The sequence below is a fragment of the Narcine bancroftii genome, chromosome 8 (genome assembly GCF_036971445.1).
Source record: "Narcine bancroftii isolate sNarBan1 chromosome 8, sNarBan1.hap1, whole genome shotgun sequence".
In the NCBI taxonomy this organism is placed as follows: Eukaryota; Metazoa; Chordata; class Chondrichthyes; order Torpediniformes; family Narcinidae; genus Narcine; species Narcine bancroftii.
In genome coordinates this window covers 17,171,974-17,190,597 of record NC_091476.1, presented here as the reverse complement: position 1 = coordinate 17,190,597, position 18,624 = coordinate 17,171,974, and the positions used below count along the sequence as shown (strand labels likewise).

At 38.2% G+C, this 18,624-nt stretch overlaps 1 protein-coding gene across 2 annotated transcripts in view; it reads right to left on the bottom strand.

Moving 5' to 3' along the window:
* LOC138741675 (serine protease 23-like) overlaps nucleotides 1-18,624 on the bottom strand; it is a 45,416-nt gene that overhangs the window by 4,746 nt on the left and 22,046 nt on the right. Inside the window, exon 1 of one of the 2 annotated variants that reach the window (XM_069896014.1) lies at nucleotides 14,790-14,864. The exons of the other annotated variant lie outside the window; for it this stretch is intronic. The gene's annotated coding sequence lies outside the window, so the exon portion shown is untranslated. Of the gene's footprint in view, nucleotides 1-14,789; nucleotides 14,865-18,624 lie in introns of those variants that run through there. 2 annotated transcript variants of the gene reach the window in all.

Genomic DNA, 18,624 nt, shown 5'->3' with positions numbered 1-18,624 from the left:
TTGGTTTTCTTGAAGTTTAGTAGGCAAGGTAAAAAAACAAATTTCAACTGGATTCTCTTGGTTTATCATGTTCTTTGATATTTAGTACTTTTGCTTCAAATACGCTTAAAAATAGATTGTTAAGTTGGCCAGAAAATGTTGTGATGCAAGGAGATAAAATGAGCAAAATGGTCATCAACACCATTTTATGAGAAATGGCAAATTTGCTTCTTTTCGTATTTTCTTGATGAACATTTAGTGGGTCCATTTTGTTGTTTGGCATTTATTTGAATGCGTCCAATCCTTTCATTAGTTTCTAAAAGTCTCCCACTTGGAATCTGATGGAAATAGAATGCCTACAGCATTTAAAAACACAGAACTACTGGAGGAACTCAGCAAGTCATGCAGCGTCCATAGGAGATAAAGATATATTAGTGCTGTTTCAGGTCTGAGCCCTATTTCAAGGTATTATAAAAAGCCAGCATTAAAAGGCTGGGCAGAAAAGAAGGAAAGGCAGGAGTACAGGCCAAAAGAACAAAATATGTTAATTGGATACCGATAAGATACATAAAGGTCAGAATTGACTGGTGTGGGTTGCTTTTGGCTCTGTGGAAGCAGAGCTGGGGAAAAGAAGACAAGGGGAAAAAGGAAGAGAGAGAGAGAGAGAGAAGCAGCTATCAATGGTTCTTAACCTTTGTCTTTCCACTCTATTACCTTAAGTAATCCCTATGTCATAGGGGCTCTGTGATTAATAAGGCATTGCTTAAGGTGGTATGTGAATGGGAAGGGAAGGTTGAGAATCACTGCTCTCAACCCAATTGTTACTGAAATATTTTGCTTGAGAAAAATTGTCATTGGCCCATTTCCTTTGGAGTTATGAAACCATGCACATAACGAGTCAATTAGGTACGATTAACACAGTGGTTTTCAAACTTTTTCTTTCCACCCACAGGCAAGTGTAGAATGGGTATTTGCATTCTGGGATAGAAATGCCCCAAGTTTTCGTGTGAGTGCAGGAATGTGTAGCGAGAAAAGACTAAAATGCATAAACTTTGCCGTGGAAAAGTTGCAGTGAGAGGGAAAGAGAGAGAGAAAGGAAATAAATAGCAATAGCAGACAATTTTTAAACAGTGTGATAAAGTTGGTAGCTCTATAGCGCACAATTTATAAAGAGAGTGGGGGGAAAATTGATGGCGGACCCGACTTCCCAGAATGCCGTGTGGCAGAGAAACCCCTCCATGAGTGCACCGTGCATGCAGCCTTGCATACAGCCCTTACTCTGAGGCACAGCATTCTGGGAGGGCAGGTCCGCTATTGCATTTCCCCACACAGTCTATAAATTGTGCGCAATAGCGCTACCAACTTTCCCACATGGTATAAATTGTACATGATAGCAGAACCAACTTCCCCTCGCTGTTTAAATTGTGCACAATAGCACTACCAACTTCCCCACACTGTTTAAAAATTGTCCACCATTGCTATTCATTGCTAGCACTTTCCCACAGTCTCTTATAAAGGTTTATATAGATCAGCACAACGACCACAGGAGCGGAAGGACTCATTCTGTGTTATACATAAAGCTTAATTATGTTATAATTAGGCATGATTAATTTTGTTCAAATTATCAGATCATGATACATTGATCAGGATATAGGACAGGTCCACCATCGTTCGATATGTCTTGACATCACCGGTAGAAGGTAGAACAGACCTAACCCCATGGATGGCTCCTTGCAAGTCTGAACGTGTGCAGTGTCCCAGTTAAGAGTGGTCAAATGTAAACAGCAAAAATGCCATTCCTATTCCCAGGACACTGAACGGCCAATTTAGTGGGACGTGTGGTGCACTGAGATAACAGCAAGCAAGCACAAAACTCAAAAGTCTGTACAACAGGTTTTGTTCAGGTAAAAATCTGAACATTAGTTCATGCTTCGGTGGCTCCCGTGTGACTGGCTCAGGAGGGGCCGGCTCAGGTCTAGATTCGGGTTGGCTGATTGACAGCCGGCCAGTTGGAGTCAGCCCCCGAGGGGGTCTATTCAGATCGGCTGATTGAAAGCTGGCCAGGTGGAGTCAGCCCTTAGGTGGTCTTCCTGCAGGTACAGACACCGCGCCCCTGCAGTAGGCTGGTGGTCGTATCACCACAGGGTGCAAGGGTAAAAAGGGCTACAGAGGGAGTGGTATTTCTCATTCCACTCCCTGTAATGTGTTTGTTTTCCTGCAGATGGGAGTAAAGTTCTGGTAGAGAAGCTCAAACTACACTGCAAAAACAGCTTGGCTTGAAACAAAATGAAATACTTTCTTAGCAAAGATTTATATTCCCTGAAGATAGTTGGCTTTTCCTTGTAAGAGATTAGAGTTAAATCAAACTTCTATATTCTTGTACAGCCAGACCAAAGGAATATTCTTTGTAATTAACTTAGCCAGTGGGAGAATTTAAACATTTATCTTGCTCATAACCTATGGTTTTAAATGACTGTTCAGTGCCAAAATAGTGGCAAATACATAAACTAAGTATAGGAGTTTGTTTATTTTATCAAAACTAATGATGAGACCTTTGCCAACACTTACATTGGCTGCTGAGCAGTGTCGTACTGAGCACAGCAAAAGAACAGTTTTTCGATTTGCTTCATTTTGTTTGGATGGAATGTAATCTTCAAGAACTCAGTATCATGTTTTACATCTTTTGGTGCATTATTAAATGCGACATAGGAATGTAAGGCCCCTTAGGCTTGTTCCACTACACTATAAAATCATGGCTGATGCAATCCTGGCCTCAATACCACTTTCCTGCTCTCCTTGACTGCATTGTACTTTGACTATATTATAGGGAGAGACTGAAGACACAGTGTCTGCTTCTCACAGCTCTCTTGGGTAAAGAATTCCAAATATTCATGACCTCTGGAAGTTGTTCCTGCTTGTCTTCATCTAATATGAATGACACCTTGTTCTGCAGCTATGACCCCCTAGTCCTGATTCCCCCCTGCAGAGGGAAAAAAAACACAAATGCTAGAAGAATTCAGCCAGTCACGCAGCATCCAGAGGAGGTAAAGTTATAATAATGGCATTTTGGGCCTGACTTTTATAGTTTCATCCCCTCGAGAAGAAAAAAAGATCATCCATATCTGCTCCATCAATCCTCGAGAGATTATTTATGTCTCAATAAGATAGCAATCAATTATCACAAACCCCATCGATTTAAAGGTCCAATCTGCTCAAACTTTCAGTCTATGCCAACACCTTCATAATGGGAATCAACCTGGCAACCAAAGCAGGAAAAGCATCCCTTAAATATAGAGATTGAAATGCTCTGCAGTACTCAGGGCATGTTGTCAGCTATCCCCTATAAGGTTCCTTTAAAACCTCCCTACTTTTATACTCCATCCTCCTTGCTGAACGAGCCAATATTCCATTAAGTCTTTCTAATTACTTTCTGAATCTGCATCTTGGCTTTTTGGAAATCACATACTAGGTCTCTCTGATTCACTTATATGGAAATATTTTGTAGTTCAAACTATATAAACAATAATTTGTTTTTACATTCTTATATCTGAAGTGGATAACTGCCACTTTCCCACATCATACACCACCTGCCAAATGGGTGCTCACTTACTTAACCTTAACGTAAGCTTAATTGGAAAAATGGGTGCTGTACACTGTGGGGCCATGAGCCAGAAGTGCCTGTTACCGTGCCGTATCTCGATGAAACCATCTTTTTCTCTTTGTCGGCTCTTTGTAACCTCCTTGCTACTAACAAACCTAGCTATCTTTGTAACATCTGCAACTCTGGCTACAGTACACTTAGTTCTTTCATCCATATCATTATATAGCATAAGCCACTGTGTTATCCCTTTCTTTCAACTCTTTTTATTGAGCCACCCCTTTTCATTGACAATATATTCTCTGCACCTCTCCCCCATTTTGTGCAATGTTATTTTGTGCAATGTTATTTTGTGCAGTGAATTTTTGTGTGTCAAATTACTTTTGGAAATTTAAATACACCACATCTACAGGTTCCATTTTATTCAACCTACATTTTACATCCTCAAAGATGTCCAGCAACTGAAGTTCCTCAAACAATCCCATTTATTCAGAGTTCACTCCCAATAAAAGATGCTTTCTTCAGTGATGTCCAGCAAAGAGCCTTCAAATACTATTGCCCTGAAGATTGTTACAGTTTGGTGAGAGAAGAGAACAGAGATCCGTTAGAAAGTAGAGAAAGTAGAGAAATGGCGTTGGCATTTAATGGATGTGGTGAGTATTTGGACAAGTAGTTTCAGCCAATTGTTCTGTATCAGGAATGAGTTGTCGTACTCCTGGGCTGAACAGTTTCATCCAAGAATTGAGGAAAGGAATAGAGCAGAGAAACATGGTCACACAAGAGAAGGGGAAAATGACTGTGGCTGTCCAGACGCACAAGACATTGGTGAAGTACTTGCACCTTAAACAACAGTTTAGATGCAGTCGGGGAAAAAAATTGGACATTTTAAGACAGGACTAGCCAAAATTTTTGAGAGCTACATGAAGCACACTCAGCCTCAGACCAGATGAAATTGTTGATGTTTACAGAGTCAGTCTAAAGATGATGAAAAGCTTATGCAATTTCCAGATGTTTTTAGATGGGGAGCTGTGAGATCATTTATGTGTGGTCTGGCAATGAGAACATTGCAAGAAGCTTGGTGAAAAGCAACTGGTATTGGAAATGACTTTTGGGCAACTGAGGAGTTTCCAGACAGCATGATTCAGGGGTACAAGCAGGAGATGAGCTCAATGAAATAATATTGGTAGCTTGGTTGTTGTCTTCCTTCCTGGGTCATGTGGCCACAACTTGTCTGTTTGGAGGACGTGTGAGTTCGAAACGTAAGACGGCTACAGGCCACTTGGGTGTAAAACGACAGAGGCCTTGAAATGGATGAACTCAATTTGTTTCTGTGTTTAAAAATGGTCAAAATTACAGCATTGATATGTCCTCACCGTCATGAGGTGGCTGATAGCAAGCTTGCACCTGATATTTTTCTGTGGCAAGTTCCTCAGTAAGGGTGCTGTCTGCAACTTGCAGATTTCTAACTGACATTCTTTTCAACTTCATTTGTCAGTCAGAGCTGGTGGCAAGGTCCCAATAGTTTGATTTAGAATGGTGTCAAGAACGCCTGTGTTGCGCATAAAGGCATGCATTAAGGGATCGTCAAGATTTCATTTTTTCAATGAGCCCTGACTCTTGATATTTTTACCTACGTTCTTGGCTTTTGGTTGGGTGGGTCCTTGGATGTTTGAACCTGCGAAGGCCCCCACAAAACTGAATCCACCCACGTCAAGGTGATCAGCAAGTTGCTGAAACTCCTGTCCTCTCTCCACCCATCATCTTTCCTAGGCTTTCTGTTGGACAGCATTAACATACAAGTTGTAGCTTATAATTCAAGAATGCCTTGCATTTGCAGCTAATTAGTGCTTGAATATCCTGTTCGTTCTTGTCAAATCCGTGTTTTCTCGCAGAGAAGCCAAGAGTTTCTTTACAACCCACACACTGTGAGTATTCCTCAACTCCTGTTGGTTGGGAATCATCAGGCTGCGTGAGAAGAGTCATCTTAATGGGGTTTCATGACTTTCAACAGTAATTTTGTTGCTGCAGCTCTTCTTGTTGCCATTGTTGCTCTGGGGCCAGACCACTGGAGTTCAAACAACTTCCCAGACAATGGTCTGACTATGACAAGGATCCACAAAGTGAGAAAGGACCGACTCAGCACTGGGGCTGTTGTGAGGTATGGCAATTGATATGATATTACAATATTCCTTTATTGTCATGTAATATTAGACCATGTAACATTACACAAAATTGCCTTCTGCCCGCCATAAGGCAGATTAAGATTTGCCATTAGTGTCGCCTTCCCCTCCCCACAATTGAAAGAGGAACAAAAGAGAAATGGGGTCAATGAGAATGCATGAGGTCTGGGAAAAGGTCAGTTCCTACAATACTCTTGGCTACAAAATTGCTGAATGACCTGAATCCAGCACAGATTGCATTGGATGCATTCAGAAAGGACTGCAGGATAAAGGGGGAGTTGTTCAAAAGCACGGAAGATCCTGATGGATGTCTCAGCAACCACAGACTTTGGAAGAAGTAGAGGCTGATTCAATAAATATGAGTTAAATAGATTTTTATATAGTAGAGGAATTAAAGGTTATGGAGAAAAGACTGGAAGGTGGCATTGAACCAATGCCAGATCAGTCATGATCTTACTGAATGACAGAGCAGGCTCTACTAGCTAAATGGCCTGCTCCTGCTCCTATTGAGTTCTAAAGTCAACACTGCAAGAACTGAAAGTGGTCATGCCAGAACTGAAAGCATTGGAGACAACCCATAGAGAGAAATTCCGAGAAACATTGAAACTTCAAAAGGAGTTGTGACTTGCATCCTGGCATCTTTTGGCAGAGTGGGAATCAGGATACAAGACAGAGTGAACATAGATTCACAAAGCTGGACAACCTGAAGAAGCAACCAAAATAGAGACTGTAAAAACAACGCTGGAGCAACTCAGCAGGTGAAACTGTGTTCTTTATATAGCAAAGATAAAGATACGTAACCAATGATTCAGGCTTGTAGTACCTGAGTTCACAGTATCCAGCAAAGTACCAAATACAATGTGAAATTGCAACAAATATAGTAGTTAATAGGCATTGTTAATCCTGTGTAGTTTTTATTAAGTGTTTTGAAGACCACAAAAAGATGATGTTTAAGAATATGCAATTCAATACATTCGAAGTAATGATGATAATTATGTTGAAGAAACAGTTGTCTATCAGATGTAAGATATTCTGTGTTGAAGCCCAACTGGGGATCTGCTGGAATGACTAATGGACGGTGAACATTTCTGTTTGGCATGCAGTTTGAGTTCAATGAACCAAAAGATTGAATGAACAACTCCCCCCCCCCCCCCCACCCCACCGCCACCTCATTGAGAAAGAAAGCAAGGGGGGGAGGAGTCACGTGATGGAGTAGTGGCCGGTCGGGGAACTCCAGCCCTCTCCGGAAAAGTTTAAAAAAAACACAGAAAACACAAAGGCACAAACATAAAAATTAAAATAAAGTGAAAGTAAAGGTGGGAAGAAAATGGCAGCGAAGAAAGAAAAGTCGAAAGCAACGGGAAGAAGAGAAGAAGAAAGGACGTCGGAAGAAGAAGGTGAAGGCCTTACCTGTCTGAGGAGGCCCGCCACGGAGAGAGAAGCCCGATCCCTAAGGTCAGTCGAAGTCGCGAGCTCGGAACTACAAAAATGGCTCGCGGAGCCAAGAAAAAGTGCGCAACCGCGCATGACAAAAAAAACACTGACGGGAGGGGGGACCAGCTGAGGAGTCGATCTCCACAGCTGAGAATGACAGCTACAACACAACAAAAGGAAGAGAACATAGAAAACAACGAGAACAAGAAAGAAGAGAGTAAAAAGAAAACAAGGAAACAACAGATGACCAACCCAGCGGAAGAAGAAGAAGAAGAACATAGAGAAATGGAAGAAGAAGGGAAAGGCAAGACAATGGATACATATTTTTTTAAAGAATATATGGAATCAGTAAAAGAATGGCAATCACAAGAATTTAGTGAAATAAAAAGAAGAATTAAAAGTACAGAAGAAAAAATGAATAGATTAGAGATGGTCATGTCAGATATAGGAAAAAGAGTGGACAAGGTGGAAGAACGAGAAACAGCCGTAGAAATGGAAGTAGAGGACTTAAAAAAGAAATTAGAAGAATCTAATAAAAAAGTTAAAGAGACACAAGAGCTGTTAGCTCAGAAGATAGATATAATGGAAAATTATAATAGAAGAAATAATATAAAGATAGTGGGCCTTCAGGAAGATGAAGAAGGCAAGAATATGAGAGAATTTATAAAAATTGGATCCCCAGGGTCCTAGGAAGACTAGAATTACAGGAAGAAATGGAAATAGAAAGGGCACATAGAACATTAGCCCCGAAACCACAGCCACAACAAAAACCAAGATCCATTTTAGTAAAATTCCTAAGATATACAACAAGAGAAAATATATTGGAGAAAGCAATGAAGAAAATAAGAGAAGACAAAAAGCCACTGGAATACAAAGGTCAAAAATTTTTTTTCTATCCAGACATACGTTTTGAACTCCTGAAGAAGAGAAAGGAGTTTAATACAGCAAAAGCGATCCAATGGAAAAAAGGATATAAATTTATGCTAAAGTACCCAGCGGTACTTAAAATAGTAATTCCAGGGCAGCAAAACAGACTATTCTCGGATCTGGAGGAAGCACGAAAATTTGCAGAACAACTACAAAACAGACAGAGAGATGAAGACATGTAACGAGAGTAAAAATGACCACGAACTATATGTATGTGTGTATATGGATATATATATATATTTGTGTGTGTATGTATATATGTGTGTACATGAGTGTATCCGTATTTAAAGGAAAATATATAGAGTATAGAGAAGAATTAATAAGGGAAAGAAAGTGAAGAGAGGAAGTAAGGAGGAAATTAAGAGAGTGACCTTTGTTATATATGAAAATTAAAATCTTTTCTGGGGGGCTGGGTGGGGAGGAGTTACGGTCACTGCGAAATCAGTTGACGCTTGCAAGTGAATTCGCAAATCCAAATGGAGAGGGGAGATGTGGTTGCCTGACAAGGGATAAAGGGCAACTCAGGAAGGGGAGGGGATAGTGGGATTAAATAAATTTTAGATAGGAGAATAAGGGGAATGTTTGATGTTTTAGAAATGTTGTCTTATAAAGTGTTCAAAACAAGAAAGCAGAAATGGATAAGAAGGGAAGGTGATGATGAGGAAACAGAAAGGAAAGATAAACAAAGTATGAAATGGCTACGTTGAACTATATGACTTTAAATATTAACAGAATACATAACCAAATCAAAAGGAAGAAACTGCTAAATTTACTGAAAAAAGAAAAAATTGATATAGCTTTCGTGCAAGAAACACATTTAACTGAAATGGAGCACAAGAAATTAAAGAGAGATTGGGTAGGACATGTAACAGCAGCGTCATATAATTCAAAAGCTAGAGGAGTAGCTATATTAATCAGTAAAAATGTACCAATTAAAATAGAAGAGGAAATAATAGATCCAGCAGGGAGATATGTAATGATAAAATGCCTGATATATTCAGAGTTTTGGAATTTACTCAATGTATATTCACCTAACAAAGAAGATCAAAAATTTATGCAAGATATTTTTTTGAAGATAGCAGACACGCAAGGGAACATACTAATAGGAGGGGATTTCAACCTTAATTTGGATTCAAACATGGATAAAACTGGGAAAAAAAATTAACAGAAAGAACAAAGTAACCAAATTTATAATTAAATCGATGCAAGAAATGCAACTTTTGGATATATGGAGGAAACAGCACCCAAAGGAAAAGGAATATTCATATTATTTGGGTAGACATAAAACATACACAAGAATAGACCTATTCCTGTTATCAGCTTGCATGCAAGACAGAGTAAGAAAAACAGAATATAAAGCTAGAATATTATCGGACCACTCACCCCTGATATTGACAATAGAGTTAGAGGACATCCCTCCAAGAATGTATAGATGGAGATTAAACTCCATGCTACTTAAAAGGCAGGATTTTAGAGAATTCATTGAAAGACAAATTAAAATGTACTTTGAAATAAATACGGAATCAGTGAAAGATAAGTTTATACTATGGGACGCAATGAAAGCGTTCATCAGAGGGCAAATAATAAGTTATGTAACCAAGATGAAGAAGGACTACAATCAGGAAACAGAGCAGTTGGAAAAGGAAATAGCAAATATAGAAAAAGAATTAGCAATGAAGGAAGACACAACTAAAAGAGAACTGGCAGATAAAAAAAAATAAAATATGAAACACTACAAACATAAGGTGGAGAAGAACATAATGAAGACAAAACAGAAATATTATGAACTAGGTGAAAAAACGCACAAAATTCTAGCATGGCAACTTAAGACAGAACAAACTAAGAGAATGGTATTGGCATCAAGGAAAAAAGACAAACAAATCACATATAATCCAACGGAGATTAATGAAAACTTCAGAGAATTCTACGAACAATTATACCAAACTGAAAACGAAGGGAAAGAAGACAAAATAGATGAATTTTTAACTAAAATTGAACTACCAAAATTACAAATAGAGGAACAAAATAAATTAACAGAACCATTTGAAATAGTAGAAATACAAGAGATAATAAAAAAACTACCAAATAATAAAACACCAGGAGAGGATGGATTCCCAATAGAATTCTATAAAACATTTAAAGATTTATTAATTCCTCCCCTCCTGGAAGTAATCAACCAGATTGATAAAACACAAAGCTTACCAGATTCATGCAAAACAGCAATAATTACAGTAATACCAAAGACAGGGAAAGATCCACTCGCCCCAGTGTCATATAGACCAATATCTTTACTTAACACAGATTATAAGATAATAGCTAAACTATTAGCAAACAGATTAGCCGACTATGTACCAAAAATAGTAAATCTAGACCAGCCTGGATTTATTAAAAAAAGACGAACAGACAATATTTGTAAATTTATTAACTTAATTCATGCAGTAGAAGGAAATAAAGCTCCAACAGTAGCAGTTGCTTTAGATGCAGAGAAGGCCTTTGACAGAGTAGAATGGAATTATTTATTCAAAGTACTACAAAAATTCAGTTTATCAGAGAAATATATTAATTGGATTAAAGCATTATATAAGGGGACATTGGAGAAAGTGAAAGTAAATGGATATATATCAAAGCAATTTAACTTAAGCAGATCAACAAGGCAGGGATGCCCACTATCGCCCTTATTGTTCGCGTTAGTTATAGAACCACTAGCAGAATTGATAAGAACAGAAAATAAAATAAAAGGGATAAAAATAAAAGACAAGGAATATAAAATCAGTTTATTTGCAGATGACGTTATAGTATACTTAACAGAACCAGAAATATCAATGAAAGAATTACATAAGAAATTGAAGGAATATGGAGAAGTGTCGGGATACAAGATTAACGCAAATAAAAGTGAAACAATGCCAATGAATAATGCGGATTTCTCAAAATTTAAGAAAGAATCACCATTCAGATGGCAAATGCAAGCAATACGATACCTAGGTATACAAATAAATAAAAACCTCGGCCATCTATATAAACTCAATTATTATCCATTAATGAAAATATTACAGGACGACTTAGAGCATCGGAAAGACTTACCACTAACACCAATAGGAAGGATAAACTGTATTAAAATGAACATTTTCCCAAGGATACAATACCTATTTCAGGCATTGCCAATACACTTGACGGAGAAATTCTTCAAGGAGTTAAAGAAAATAATAAGGAAATTTTTATGGAAAGGGGGGGGAAACCGAAGATAGCACTAGATAAATTAACAGAATGGTATAAACAAGGAGGCTTACAACTGCCAAACTTTAAAAATTATTATAGAGCCACACAATTAAGATACCTATCAGATTTTTATCAAACAAGGGAAAAGCCAGATTGGACTAGATTAGAACTGGATAAAATAGGGGAGAAGATACCTGAACATATACTATATAAATGGGATGAAAAATTGGTACAATGTAGGAATTCTCCAGTATTACATCATCTGCTCAATATTTGGAAGAAGATTCATGTAGAAAGGAATAAAACAAATTACCAATTACCAAAACTAATACTGACGCAAAATCAGCTAATCCCTTTTACAATAGATAACCTTTCCTTTAGAGAATGGGAGATAAAAGGGATCAAAAGAATAGAAAATTGCTTTTCAGGAAATAAATTATTATCCTTTGAACAAATGAAGGATAAATATAATATAACTCACGATACAGTGTTGGCATACTACCAACTGAAATCCTACTTGAAGGACAAATTGGGAAGCAGTCTGAGGTTACCAGAGGGAAGTAATTTTGAATATGTGATTACAGACACAATGATAATCAAAAAATTTATAACAAATATGTATATTAAACTGCAAGAAAAGGAGAATGAGGAAACAAATGGTAAAACTAAACAAAAATGGGAACAAGATTTAAACATAAAGATAAAGAAAGAAACATGGGAGAAGTTATGCTCTGGAACTATGAGAAATACAATAAACACGAGGTTACGTATGATACAATATAACTGGATACACAGGCTATACATTACACCTCAAAAGTTAAATAAATGGGACCCAACAGTATCTGACAGATGTTTTCGCTGTAAAAAGGAAATGGAAACAACAATTCATCCAATCTGGACATGTGAGAAAGTGAAAAAATTTTGGGAAGATCTAAACCAGATATTAAATAAAATCACAAAAAGCAATATACCAAAAAACCCAGAGATCTTCCTCCTAAGTAACATAAAAAACAAAGAATTTGGACTTGATTTGGATGGTGCACAAAAAAGATTTGTTAGGATAGCCCTAGCTGTAGCAAAAAAATGTATTATGTCAGCCTGGAAATTAGAAGATAACTTGAGAATACAACATTGGTACATAGAAATGAATATATGTATTCCATTAGAAAAAATAACATATAATTTAAGAAATAATATTACAATATTTGAACAAATATGGGAGCCATACATGAAACACAATAGATTAAACCTACCGGGGACATCTACCACCTAAAATGAGAGAAGGAGAAGGAAATGAAAAGAATTGACTCAGTGGAATTTCTTGTTTATTTTTATTGAGTGACAACATTGTTTGACGGGTTTAATGTATCTTAGATTCTGAACTTTAAATGAATGGGAGGGGAGGTAGGGAGGGTGGGATGGGAAGAGGGAGGGGGGGGAGAAAATGACACTGTATATATTTGAAAAGAAAAATGTATGTATCTTGATCAATGTGGTTTATAGTGTGAAAAATAAAAAATTTTAAAAAAAGAGAAAGAAAGCAAGGGCCTCAGTGAGTGAAGGACCCACACAGGCTGCAGGCAACTTGTGATCGGGTGACCCGCTTGGGGTACGGGTACGGGCTGCTGGAGATTGGCTGATGAGAACCAGAGCTGGGATTGGAGAGGGTGCTTGAGGGCAAAAGAGCTCCTGAAATGGATCAGGTCCTGAAGGCCTCTTGATTGTATCAGAAGTTTGGATCTGGTATTCGGGTTGCCGATGGAACGAACAAGAGTCTGTGCGTCGGTAGAGACTGTGGGAGTGCTGGATGCTAATTCACAGATACTCAGTTATGCTTTTTACATAGAATTTACAGTTTTTTTTGTCTCATTCAAAAATTTTTCCTACTTTTCAGAATGGCCATTCACACACAAACAACCAAACCTCAAAATCTCCAGTTCCTTACGCGAGTTTACACTGAATACCAGAAATGCAGTAAGAGGCAGGACTTGCAAATAGGTGTTATTTGTTTACCCATTAGTGCAGACCGTCTGCACAGTTCAGTTTAGACCGCAGGCAGTCCGCAATAATGTGCCGCAGATAAAATTTAGAAACGGGAATGAGCCACTCACTTCCGTTCCTATCTTTTTACAGAGACTGCGTTCCGTGAATTTGGGAATAATTTCCTGGAAAGCAACAGCTGTGTTTGTTTAAAATAAATAAATAATTAAAAGAAACAAAAACAAGAGACTCTGTTTTCAACTGTTTCTCTCTTCTTGTAAGAGGTGCTGGGTGACACTAATGGCCACTCTTCCGGCAGGCAAAAGGCTATTTTGTGTAATGTTACGTATTCTGTACTATTACATGGCAATAAACAAATCCTGAATCTTGAATCACTACCAGATTACGTTGTTGTCTGTGGATGATCATGAACTACAAGAAGGTTTTGTAATTGTGTGTGGGCAGGTCCTAGTAGGTGAGTCAGCTTCACTTTGATGCACACTAAAGACTATTTTCTATTGGGAAGAGCTTGTAGTACTCTTTTATTTCACCAGAAGTTTCACCAGCTGGTTTGGCACAAAGCCCTGTCTAATTAAACAGAAATGGAAAAGAGAGAAAACAAAGAAAGATGATTGATGTTGGCATAAATATTCTATTACCAATCTTGCTGTAGGGCTGTTTTAAAAACTAATCTGCAAACAGTACATAGCAGCAGCATTTGATTCCCATTCTCTACGGAGAGGCAGATATGTACGCCAAATTGGCACAAAGACATGGGGAGTTTGCTTGGAAATCTAAAAATTTAATTTTGTTTTAATTAATTGCAAGCTGCTAAGCAATTTTACTGGCTTTGCTAAACCTGATATAAAAAAAAATTAAATTGGAATGAAATGGATGGAAATTTAGTGTTCATGTCATCCCCTGTTTTTAATTAAACACACATGACCAATGAAAGAACGAATTATGCCTTTAGAAGTGCCACCCTTACTACACTTGGATGAAATAACTGCTTCGCATGTGTGGACAGTTGATGTGAATGAAATAATTAATGCCAGTGGTTTTGAATTGTGGCAAATGCTCTGCTGTGGTCGCTGTCCACAGAGAACTGGTTTCACATCACTTGTTCTTGTTTCCCTGTTATTAGAAACAGATAGAAGCATCTCCTTCATCTCATCAACCATAGGGTAGAATTGAACCCATGGCTTTTTAATAAAACAACATTTGTTGTCTTGAAACATGCAGTTTCTACATATGTTGGGAACGTTTACTTTCAAGTTTCTATCCTTTAATTTTCACATAGTATTTGATCTTATATGTTTTGCAATATACATGACTGAAATACTTCTTTTTACATGGGGGGATGGGTGCACAGTGCACTAGATTTGTAAGCACAATGGAATAAGGGACAAGTTGCTCTGGTTTTTTGAGAAAATTATTAAATCTACTTTATCTGATATATAAAGATAGGTTGTTACCCTTTAATTTCTCCAGTAAGCGAAACCAGCCAGGAAGGATTAAAGAATAATCCCTTAAAATGGAGACACACCTCTTCTATAGTGCATTAGTGTTCTACTAAGAAAAAAATAGAATGGTTAGAACCTTGGCCAGAACCTAGAACTAAATCAATCTTTGATTTTGACACAGTAATGTTAAAATGTTTCCCTTGATTAGCTTTCCATAAAGAAAGCTAATACACAAATATCATTGTGAAGAAAGCTCGACAGCACCTCAACTTTTCTTAGGATTTGTGAAGGTTTGCTAGGACATCGAAAACTTGTAAAATGTGTAGTGGAATGTATGCTGACCGGCTGCATCATGGCCTGGTATGGAGGCACCAATACCTTTGAGCGGAGATGCCTGAAAAATGTAGTGCACGCAGCCCATTACACACAGGAAAAACTGTCCGCACCATAGAGAATATCTACAGCAGTGGTTCTCAACCTTCTTTCCACTCACATGCCACTTTAAGTAATCCCTATGCCATCGGTGCTCTGTGATTACTAAGGGATTGCTTAAGGTGGTATGTGAGTGGGAAGGGAAGGTTGAGAATCACTGCTCTAGACCCAATTGTTACTGAAATATTTTGCTTGAGGAAATTGTCATTGGCTCATTTCTTTTGGAGTCAATTCGGTACGATTAACACAGTGGTTTTCAAACTTTTCCTTTCTACTCACATATCACCTTAAGCAATCCCTTACTAATCATCGAGCATCTCTGGCATAGGGAATACTTAAAGTGGTATGCGAGTGGAAAGAAAAAGGTCAAGAACCACTGATCTACAGGGAACACTGCCGTCAGAGAGGAGCAGCAATTATTAGTGATCCACATCACCCAGGACATGCTCTATTCTCACTGCTGCCATCAGGAAAAAGGTATAGATGCCACAAGACTCCCGCCACCAGGTTCAGGAATAGTTGCCTCCCCCTCTATCATCAGACTCCTCAATGACAAACTCTATCAGAGACTCATTTAAGGATTGTTTATCTGCACATTATTTATTATTGAATATTTATTTTCTATATTGCACAGTCAGTTTGTTTGCGCTTCTTCCTTGTTTGCATTTCTCTCTTTTGTATTCGAATCTTTTCTTAATTATAGGTTTTGTTTTTTTGCACTACCGATTGCAGTAATTCTGCCTGGCCTTCAGGAAAAAGAATCTCAGGGTGTGTGCAATGTACACTGACAATCAATTGACACCTCCAGTGAGAAATGAAAACTACAAGATTAGCTATACACTACCAAACACCTTAAAGTTAATTCTTAAGTTAAAAGTGGCTTTATAGATTTTCTGAAATATTTATTTTTGATAAACTGCTGTAGCAACTTATTTTGAATATCTTGAGAAAATCCCACCACATAATTTCTCTTGTGGCTTTTTTTTTTGGCCCAAGTAATTTGATTGTTATTATGAGCAACAGCTCTTTTTTATTAAGTTTAACAAAAGTTTTTTTTGTTTATAGAAATAGTGATTCTTATAAACTATTTTAAAAAATTAAATCACCACAGGACAGCATTAATGCACGCATCAGATTTTTTCTACATTGTGAGTTTCTTCACTCTGAGCAGCACTTGTTGATTTTCATTGTAGTGGACAAATTATTGGAAAGACATCCAAAAATTTTGACTGACCATTTCTATCGATGAATATTCCCTAACCCGCTGAATTCTTCCAGCATCTCAAGATTCTAGCATCTGCAGTTTTCATGTTTCTCTATTTTAACACTCATGTTGGTCATTTGAATTACCTCAAACTATCAGGGAATTCAATTTGGCAAATGTTATCTCACTTCATATTCTTCTATCTTGTCATGCTGCTACTTTAAAAAAAATTGTGTTCTTTATATCATTTAATTGGTCCTAGTGAGGTTAGAAATAGGAGGATAATGCAGCTTCACACGTGGTGCAGAAGGCATGGCTTCAGGTTTCTGGATCATTGGGCTCTCATCCAGGGAAGGTGGGATCTGTTCCAATGGGATGGTTTCCATCTGAACTGGAGAGAGACTTGTATCCTTGCGGGTGGTTTGCTAGTGGTACTCCAGGAGGATTAAGCTAAATTTGCAGGGGGGTGGGAACCAGAATGCCAGAGCAGATAGGAGAGTGGAGGAGGGAAAAGACGATGAGAAAATTGCATGTAATGTCAGAAGTCAAAGGGTTCTACATGGTGGAAATATTCTCAGGTGCCTCTATTTCAATGCAAGAAGTATTTAGGAAAGGCAGATGAGCTTAGAGCGTGAATTGGCACGTGGCATTATGACATTGTAGCCATTAGTGAAACGTGGTTTCAGAAGGGGTAGGACTGGCAGTTCAATGTTCCAGGGCTCTGTTGTGTCAGATGTGATGGAACGGGTGGGGTGGAATGAAAGAGGGAGGAGTGGCATTGCTCATCAAGAAAAATATCACAGCTATGCTCATTGTAAGGTAAAAACATCATGAGATGGGACCGGAGAAGGAGTCACCCAGTACTAAGGAGTAACAGAATGTAGATGTGACCTTGTACGCTCAAGATAAGCTTTGCACTAACAAGAATGATGTGCAGCAGACTAACAGAGAAGGATAGCAACAGTTTATTCATTGGACAATGTCATGGTATGATAATTTACTAAGTACGTATCCTGAGGTATAAAAAAAACACCACTTGCTGATAACGGCAGAATGCGCCTTCTCCAACTAACACTGTTAGTTGCAAGTGTTACAATCCGGCAATAAAGAACAAAGAACCTTGATTTCGACTCAGTCTGGTGTTTGACTCACTCATTCATGAACGCAGCAGACCTAACAATTTGGTGACCCCGACGTGATGGGTGAGTGGACACTGGACGACGGTTTCTGTTTTTCTTGACAATCATCTCAGCCGGCTGATAAAAAGGTCCAGAGAAGCCTGTTTTAACAAAATTCTCTCTTTTAAAATCTTTATGATTGTCAGTAAGAACTGGAGATCGGACAAATTAGATGACCATAATTGAAGGTCGTCACCTGCCGGGATTGTAACACGTAAGTGGTGACAGAGAGAAGAAAAGTCCTTAAGGTGGTTGAGTGACATTTGATAAGTGCTTCGCCGACAAACTACTAGAGTTTAAAAAGTCTTTATTGTGTCGTTGCAAAGTCCAATAGAGTGAGAAGGTGGTCTATGAACAATTGGGGACCTGAGTTTTCTGCCCTAAACTGGTTATTAAAAGGAGAAATCTCCCACGTGAAGGTTGGGCTTTGAAAGAAAACGAAGGTTCAGGCTTATTGGTCTCAATTGTATATAAAGACCCACTTATAAATGTCCGGTACGTATGATAATGTTTGTACACTTGAAAACTTAAGAATTTATTTCCCCAATTCGCCGTGGTGGAATATCACAGCGGACATTAGAGACCTTGAGACGACAAAAAGAGTACTCAGGGACGCCTGCCTGGTGAATAAGGACGACGACGAAAGGCTGCAAAAGCTGTGTCCGGATCAGGTAGGAGAAAGCAATGAAAAAGTTGACAGAATCTTAAGAGACACCCGGTTTATTCGAAGTATTTTTGATAAGTTAAATGAGGATATTCCCAGCATCACCAAGGAGATAAAGTTACGTAAATTCATAGATTGGTACAGGGAAACTGGACAAAAATATAGCCCAAAAAATTTGGTTTCCTAGTTGTAATTTAACTTTCAGACCTCTTTGGGAAAACAGAGAGTGGAAGACGAGCAATCAGAGTACACAGGACAGTCTGAGGTCCACCGGAGGACCAGACTTAGAGACTGTTTCACTAAAAAATTTTTTTCATCCGGCCTGCAAAGAGACATTTTTAAAAGCGATTTTCGTTAACATAGATCCCC